Source organism: Biomphalaria glabrata, chromosome 1, assembly GCF_947242115.1.
Source record: "Biomphalaria glabrata chromosome 1, xgBioGlab47.1, whole genome shotgun sequence".
NCBI lineage: Eukaryota > Metazoa > Mollusca > Gastropoda > Planorbidae > Biomphalaria > Biomphalaria glabrata.
The window spans coordinates 72,181,673-72,190,339 of record NC_074711.1 but is presented as its reverse complement, the minus strand read 5'-3'; the positions used below and the strand labels follow the sequence as shown (position 1 = coordinate 72,190,339).

General features: G+C 51.7%; 1 protein-coding gene across 3 annotated transcripts in view; it reads left to right on the top strand.

The window, feature by feature from the left end:
* The first annotated feature begins 502 nt into the window (after positions 1-502).
* LOC106058280 (regulator of G-protein signaling 9-binding protein-like) overlaps positions 503-8,667 on the top strand; it is a 98,017-nt gene continuing 89,852 nt past the window's right edge. Inside the window, exon 1 of one of the 3 annotated variants that reach the window (XM_056012747.1) lies at positions 503-1,038. The gene's annotated coding sequence lies outside the window, so the exon portion shown is untranslated. The remainder of the gene's footprint in view (positions 1,039-8,667) is intronic. The other 2 variants (XM_056012730.1, XM_056012741.1) reach the window with 2 other exon arrangements.

Here is an 8,667-nt window from a genome sequence, read left to right as displayed (position 1 = left end):
TGTGTTTATCTCACATGCACGATATACGTCCGGATAGAGTGAAAGACAAGGTAAAACCTAGAGCCTCTATTACTGAAACTGTCTCCCACCATTTACCTGTCTTGTATCTCCGTTTCGTTCTCTCAATTACTCTTATAATTATCATATGCACTACCTTTTCTCTTATCTCTGTTCCCTCTCTCAATCAATCTAACACCTTTGCCGTAACTCCCCCTCCTCTCTCATTCTCCCCCCCCTTCCAACCCTGCCCCATCTCATTCCTCCCTCTCCCCCCCCCCCCCCCAACTCACAGACCTAGAAAAAAAAAGTTTGTTGTTGAGAACTCAATGTTGAAATCACGTGAGGGTCTGCTCGCGAGGCGGCCTATCTCTCTGGAGTTCTCCCCCTTTCTCTTAGTCCTCCCGCGCACCCGATACCGCCACAGCCCCCCCCCCCTAATGTCTTCGGACGAGCGATGTTCTCTGCCGATTTGGATGTTTCTTTTTTTTCTTCTCTTTTTCTCTCTCCCTCAGCCTCTTTGTGAGTGGTGACGTCACATGGGGGGGTACCATCTTAAAACAAAACAAAAAAAAAAACAATTAAGGAAACGATGACGATGGTGAAAAAAAGAGGGGGCAGCGCAATCCATTGAACGCCGCACCATGGCGCAAGAGCCCCCCACCGTGACGCTCTCTCTCTTATAGCAGGCATGTTGGCATCAAATTAGTACAAGATATTGGCACACACGTGCGCTGCCAAGTGTAACTCTTCCCTGCGACCGACTTGTGGAGAGCTAATGTGTTTTTATGTTCCCTTAATAGCTCAACACCTTGTGTGACAGGTAGAGAAGGAGCAGATAGTGCACTGGATAGTTCACTAGATAGTTCACTGGATAGTTCACTGGATAGTTCACTGGATTACTTTCTGGTTACTGGAGAATTAGGAACAGAGCATCGGATTTCCTCGCTTAACATTTTGAAGCCACAGAAACAGGTCACAACGTTGTTTGGCATTGTTACTATAGCAGCATTAGTTTGGGATTTACATCTATCTCTATAGGTGAGTTACACTCTATTTATTACAAAGCTTATATCTACTCACCCTGTCTGGTACAAATCGTGTACATGTTATTTAACCCACTTCCCATTCTCGGATTAAGTTGAAACTGTACACAATTATTCACTGTCCATGACAACACATAAATCAATAGAAAAAAAAGTTAATCAATTAGCCGTAATTAATTAATTATTTTTTGCTTTATATAGAGACAAACTTTTTTTTTCTTTTTTTTAAACTGTTTTTGAAAAGGCAGCACGGAAACACTCTCGCATATAGCCCCCCCCCCCCCCCCACTGGTCCATAAAAGTGATTGGACCATAGCGCATTGAGCATGCTAATAACATGAAAGTTATGTGAAACAAAACTAGTGCCAATGGCACATATTTATTATCGTTCGTCTACATCTACACAAAATTAATTGCATGATTCATTCAAAATAAATGATGCAATTTCACTTAATATAAACCTTTTTTTTTGGGTATGAAGTTTTTTTTTTCTTCATTATTTTGTACTTTAGTTGTTGTTTATCATTATAAATGTGTTGGTGTTAGAAATCAGTAGGCCTACCGTTGGACTAAAACTCCGAATCGTAGGCAGGATAATTGAAATTGTGATCAATGAACATAAATCACTTTTATGAAATTGAATATTTGAAAACATACAAAATGAATGAACAAAGAAACCATTTCAAGTACGAATGCACAAATAAAACTAAATTTGAGAAACAGATCCGCTGAGTTCAATATATTCAAAAAGAGTCTTGAAGCTTATGGGCCCCAAGATTACATTTCGCCCCTTTATATAGTCACAATCTAGGAATCTATTTAATACTATTTTTAGCTTAATGGGGAGTTCAGGAATGAAAAAAACAAAGAATGTAACATCTTGTGAACGTTTTGGCGATCTTGACACGTTGAATTACATAACGAATTTATGTTTCTATTGTTTAATACAAAAACATTTATGGGATATAACACAAAACAGACGACCTCCTAAAAAACGAGCTCCCAATAGACGTACCTCCCAACAGACGACCTCCCAACAGTTGAGCTCCTAACAGACGACCTCCCAACAGACGACCTCCCAATAGACGACCTCCTAACAGACGAGCTCCCAATAGACGACCTCCCAACAGACGACCTCCCAATAGACGACCTCCTAACAGACGACCTCCCAATAGACGACCTCCCAACAGACGACCTCCCAATAGACGTACCTCCCAACAGACGAGCTCCCAACAGACGACCTCCTAACAGACGAGCTCCCAACAGACGACCTCCCAACAGACGAGCTCCCAACAGACGACCTCCTAAAAAACGACCTCCCAATAGACGTACCTCCCAACAGACGACCTCCCAATAGACGTACCTCCCAACAGACGAGCTCCCAACAGACGACCTCCCAATAGACGTACCTCCTAACAGACGACCTCCCAACAGACGACCTCCTAACAGACGACCTCCCAACAGACGACCTCCTAACAGACGAGCTCCCAACAGTTGAGCTCCTAACAGACGACCTCCCAACAGACGACCTCCCAACAGACGAGCTCCTAACAGTTGAGCTCCTAACAGACGACCTCCTAACAGACGACCTCCCAACAGACGAGCTCCTAACAGACGACCTCCCAACAGACGACCTCCCAACAGACGACCTCCTAAAAGACGACCTCCCAACAGACGACCTCCCAACAGACGACCTCCTAACAGACGACCTCCCAACAGACGAGCTCCTAACAGACGACCTCCTAACAGACGACCTCCTAACAGACGACCTCCCAACAGACGACCTCCCAACAGACGACCTCCCAACAGACGACCTCCCAACAGACGACCTCCCAACAGACGACCTCCCAACAGACGACCTCCCAACAGACGACCTCCCAACAGACGACCTCCTAACAGACGACCTCCTAACAGACGACCTCCTAACAGACGACCTCCTAACAGACGACCTCCCAACAGACGACCTCCCAACAGACGACCTCCCAACAGACGACCTCCCAACAGACGACCTCCTAACAGACGACCTCCCAACAGACGACCTCCCAACAGACGAGCTCCCAACAGTTGAGCTCCTAACAGACGAGCTCCTAACAGACGACCTCCCAACAGACGACCTCCCAACAGACGAGCTCCTAACAGACGACCTCCCAACAGACGACCTCCTAACAGACGAGCTCCCAACAGTTGAGCTCCTAACAGACGAGCTCCTAACAGACGACCTCCTAACAGACGAGCTCCCAACAGACGAGCTCCTAACAGACGACCTCCCAACAGACGACCTCCTAACAGACGACCTCCTAACAGACGAGCTCCCAACAGACGACCTCCCAACAGACGACCTCCCAACAGACGACCTCCTAACAGACGAGCTCCCAACAGTTGAGCTCCTAACAGACGACCTCCTAACAGACGACCTCCTAACAGACGAGCTCCCAACAGACGAGCTCCTAACAGACGAGCTCCTAACAGACGACCTCCTAACAGACGACCTCCCAACAGACGACCTCCTAACAGACGACCTCCTAACAGACGACCTCCTAACAGACGACCTCCTAACAGTCGACCTCCTAACAGACGAGCTCCTAACAGACGACCTCCCAACAGACGACCTCCTAACAGACGACCTCCTAACAGACGACCTCCCAACAGACGACCTCCCAACAGACGACCTCCCAACAGACGACCTCCCAACAGACGACCTCCTAACAGACGACCTCCTAACAGACGACCTCCCAACAGACGACCTCCTAACAGACGACCTCCCAACAGACGACCTCCTAACAGACGACCTCCCAACAGACGACCTCCTAACAGTCGACCTCCTAACAGACGAGCTCCCAACAGACGAGCTCCTAACCAAGATGACCTCCTAACAGACGACCCTTAACAGACGAGCTCCTAACAGACGACCTCCTAACAGACGAGCTCCTAACCAAGATGACCTCCTAACAGACGACCTCCTAACAGACGAGCTCCTAACAGACGACCTCCTAACAGACGACCTCCCAACAGACGACCTCCTAACAGACGAGCTCCCAACAGTTGAGCTCCTAACAGACGAGCTCCTAACAGACGAGCTCCTAACAGCGACCTCCTAACAGACGACCTCCTAACAGACGACCTCCCAACAGACGACCTCCTAACAGACGACCTCCCAACAGACGACCTCCCAACAGACGACCTCCCAACAGACGACCTCCCAACAGACGACCTCCCAACAGACGACCTCCTAACAGACGACCTCCTAACAGACGACCTCCCAACAGACGACCTCCCAACAGACGACCTCCCAACAGACGAGCTCCTAACAGACGACCTCCTAACAGACGACCTCCTAACAGACGACCTCCCAACAGACGACCTCCCAACAGACGAGCTCCCAACAGACGACCTCCCAACAGACGACCTCCTAACAGACGACCTCCTAACAGACGACCTCCCAACAGACGACCTCCCAACAGACGACCTCCCAACAGACGAGCTCCTAACAGACGACCTCCTAACAGACGACCTCCCAACAGACGACCTCCCAACAGACGACCTCCCAACAGACGAGCTCCCAACAGTTGAGCTCCTAACAGACGAGCTCCCAACAGTTGAGCTCCTAACAGACGAGCTCCTAACAGACGACCTCCCAACAGACGACCTCCTAACAGACGAGCTCCCAACAGTTGAGCTCCTAACAGACGAGCTCCTAACAGACGACCTCCTAACAGACGAGCTCCCAACAGTTGAGCTCCTAACAGACGAGCTCCTAACAGACGACCTCCCAACAGACGACCTCCCAACAGACGAGCTCCTAACAGACGACCTCCCAACAGACGACCTCCTAACAGACGAGCTCCCAACAGTTGAGCTCCTAACAGACGAGCTCCTAACAGACGACCTCCTAACAGACGAGCTCCCAACAGTTGAGCTCCTAACAGACGAGCTCCTAACAGACGACCTCCCAACAGACGACCTCCCAACAGACGAGCTCCTAACAGATGACCTCCCAACAGACGACCTCCTAACAGACGAGCTCCCAACAGTTGAGCTCCTAACAGACGAGCTCCTAACAGACGACCTCCTAACAGACGAGCTCCCAACAGACGACCTCCTAACAGACGACCTCCTAACAGACGAGCTCCCAACAGACGACCTCCTAACAGACGACCTCCTAACAGACGAGCTCCTAACAGACGACCTCCCAACAGACGACCTCCCAACAGACGACCTCCCAACAGACGACCTCCCAACAGACCTCCCAACAGACGACCTCCCAACAGACGACCTCCCAACAGACGACCTCCCAACAGACGACCTCCCAACAGACGAGCTCCTAACAGACGACCCTTAACAGACGACCTCCCAACAGACGACCTCCCAACAGACGACCTCCTAACAGACGACCTCCCAACAGTTGAGCTCCTAACAGACGAGCTCCTAACAGACGACCTCCCAACAGACGACCTCCCAACAGACGACCTCCCAACAGACGACCTCCCAACAGACGACCTCCCAACAGACCTCCCAACAGACGACCTCCCAACAGACGACCTCCCAACAGACGACCTCCCAACAGACGACCTCCCAACAGACGACCTCCCAACAGACGAGCTCCTAACAGACGAGCTCCTAACAGACGACCTCCTAACAGACGACCTCCCAACAGACGACCTCCTAACAGACGACCTCCTAACAGACGACCTCCTAACAGACGACCTCCTAACAGTCGACCTCCTAACAGACGAGCTCCTAACAGACGACCTCCCAACAGACGACCTCCTAACAGACGACCTCCTAACAGACGACCTCCCAACAGACGACCTCCCAACAGACGACCTCCCAACAGACGACCTCCCAACAGACGACCTCCTAACAGACGACCTCCTAACAGACGACCTCCCAACAGACGACCTCCTAACAGACGACCTCCCAACAGACGACCTCCTAACAGACGACCTCCCAACAGACGACCTCCTAACAGTCGACCTCCTAACAGACGAGCTCCCAACAGACGAGCTCCTAACCAAGATGACCTCCTAACAGACGACCCTTAACAGACGAGCTCCTAACAGACGACCTCCTAACAGACGAGCTCCTAACCAAGATGACCTCCTAACAGACGACCTCCTAACAGACGAGCTCCTAACAGACGACCTCCTAACAGACGACCTCCCAACAGACGACCTCCTAACAGACGAGCTCCCAACAGTTGAGCTCCTAACAGACGACCTCCCAACAGACGACCTCCCAACAGACGACCTCCCAACAGACGACCTCCCAACAGACGAGCTCCTAACAGACGACCTCCCAACAGACGACCTCCTAACAGACGAGCTCCCAACAGTTGACCTCCTAACAGACGACCTCCTAACAGACGACCTCCCAACAGACGACCTCCCAACAGACGACCTCCCAACAGACGAGCTCCTAACAGACGACCTCCCAACAGACGACCTCCTAACAGACGAGCTCCCAACAGTTGAGCTCCTAACAGACGAGCTCCTAACAGACGACCTCCTAACAGACGAGCTCCCAACAGACGACCTCCTAACAGACGACCTCCCAACAGACGACCTCCCAACAGACGACCTCCCAACAGACGACCTCCTAACAGACGAGCTCCTAACAGACGACCTCCCAACAGACGACCTCCCAACAGACGACCTCCTAACAGACGAGCTCCCAACAGACGAGCTCCTAACAGACGACCTCCTAACAGACGACCTCCCAACAGACGACCTCCCAACAGACGACCTCCTAACAGACGAGCTCCCAACAGACGACCTCCCAACAGACGACCTCCCAACAGTCGAGCTCCCAACAGACGACCTCCCAACAGACAACCTCCTAACAGACGAGCTCCTAACAGACGACCTCCTAACAGACGACCTCCTAACAGACGACCTCCTAACAGACGACCTCCTAACAGTCGACCTCCCAACAGACGACCTCCTAACAGACGAGCTCCTAACAGACGACCTCCCAACAGACGACCTCCCAACAGACGACCTCCTAACAGACGAGCTCCCAACAGACGAGCTCCTAACAGTCGACCTCCCAACAGACGACCTCCTAACAGACGAGCTCCCAACAGACGACCTCCCAACAGACGACCTCCTAACAGACGAGCTCCTAACAGACGACCTCCTAACAGTCGACCTCCCAACAGACGACCTCCTAACAGACGACCTCCTAACAGTCGACCTCCTAACAGACGACCTCCTAACAGTCGAGCTCTAGCTCCTAACAGACGACCTAACAGACGACCTCCTAACAGACGAGCTCTAGCTCCTAACAGACGACCTAATAGACGACCTCCTAACAGACGACCTCCTAACAGTCGACCTCCTAACAGACGACCTCCTAACAGACGAGCTCTAGCTCCTAACAGACGACCTAACAGACGACCTCCTAACAGACGAGCTCCTAACAGACGACCTCCTAACAGACGACCTCCTAACAGTCGACCTCCTAACAGACGACCTCCTAACAGACGAGCTCTAGCTCCTAACAGACGACCTAACAGACGACCTCCTAACAGACGACCTCCTAACAGTCGACCTCCTAACAGACGACCTCCTAACAGACGAGCTCTAGCTCCTAACAGACGACCTAACAGACGACCTCCTAACAGACGAGCTCCTAACAGACGACCTCCTAACAGTCGACCTCCCAACAGACGACCTCCTAACAGACGAGCTCCTAACAGACGACCTCCCAACAGACGACCTCCCAACAGACGACCTCCTAACAGACGAGCTCCCAACAGACGAGCTCCCAACAGACGAGCTCCCAACAGATGACCTCCTAACAGTCGACCTCCCAACAGACGAGCTCCTAACAGACGAGCTCCTAACAGACGACCTCCTAACAGACGACCTCCCAACAGACGACCTCCAACAGACGACCTCCTAACAGACGACCTCCTAACAGACGAGCTCCTAACAGACGACCTCCTAACAGACGACCTCCTAACAGACGAGCTCTAGCTCCTAACAGACGACCTAACAGACGACCTCCCAACAGCCGACCTCCTAACAGACGAGCTCCTAACAGACGACCTAACAGACGACCTCCCAACAGCCGACCTCCTAACAGACGAGCTCCTAACAGACGAGCTCCTAACAGACGACCTCCCAACAGACGAGCTCCTAACAGACGAGCTCCTAACAGACGACCTCCTAACAGACGAGCTCCTAACAGACGACCTCCTAACAGACGACCTCCTAACAGACGAGCTCCTAACAGACGACCTCCTAACAGACGAGCTCCTAACAGACGAGCTCCTAACAGACGAGCTCCTAACAGACGACCTCCTAACAGACGACCTCCCAACAGACGAGCTCCTAACAGACGACCTCCTAACAGACGACCTCCTAACAGACGACCTCCTAACAGAGACGACCTCCTAACAGACGACCTCCCAACAGACGAGCTCCTAACAGACGACCTCCTAACAGACGAGCTCCCAACAGTTGAGCTCCTAACAGTCGACCTCCTAACAGACGACCTCCTAACAGTCGAGCTCCTAACAGACGACCTCCTAACAGACGAGCTCCTAACAGACGAGCTCCCAACAGACGACCTCCTAACAGACGACCTCCCAACAGACGAGCTCCTAACAGACGACCTCCTA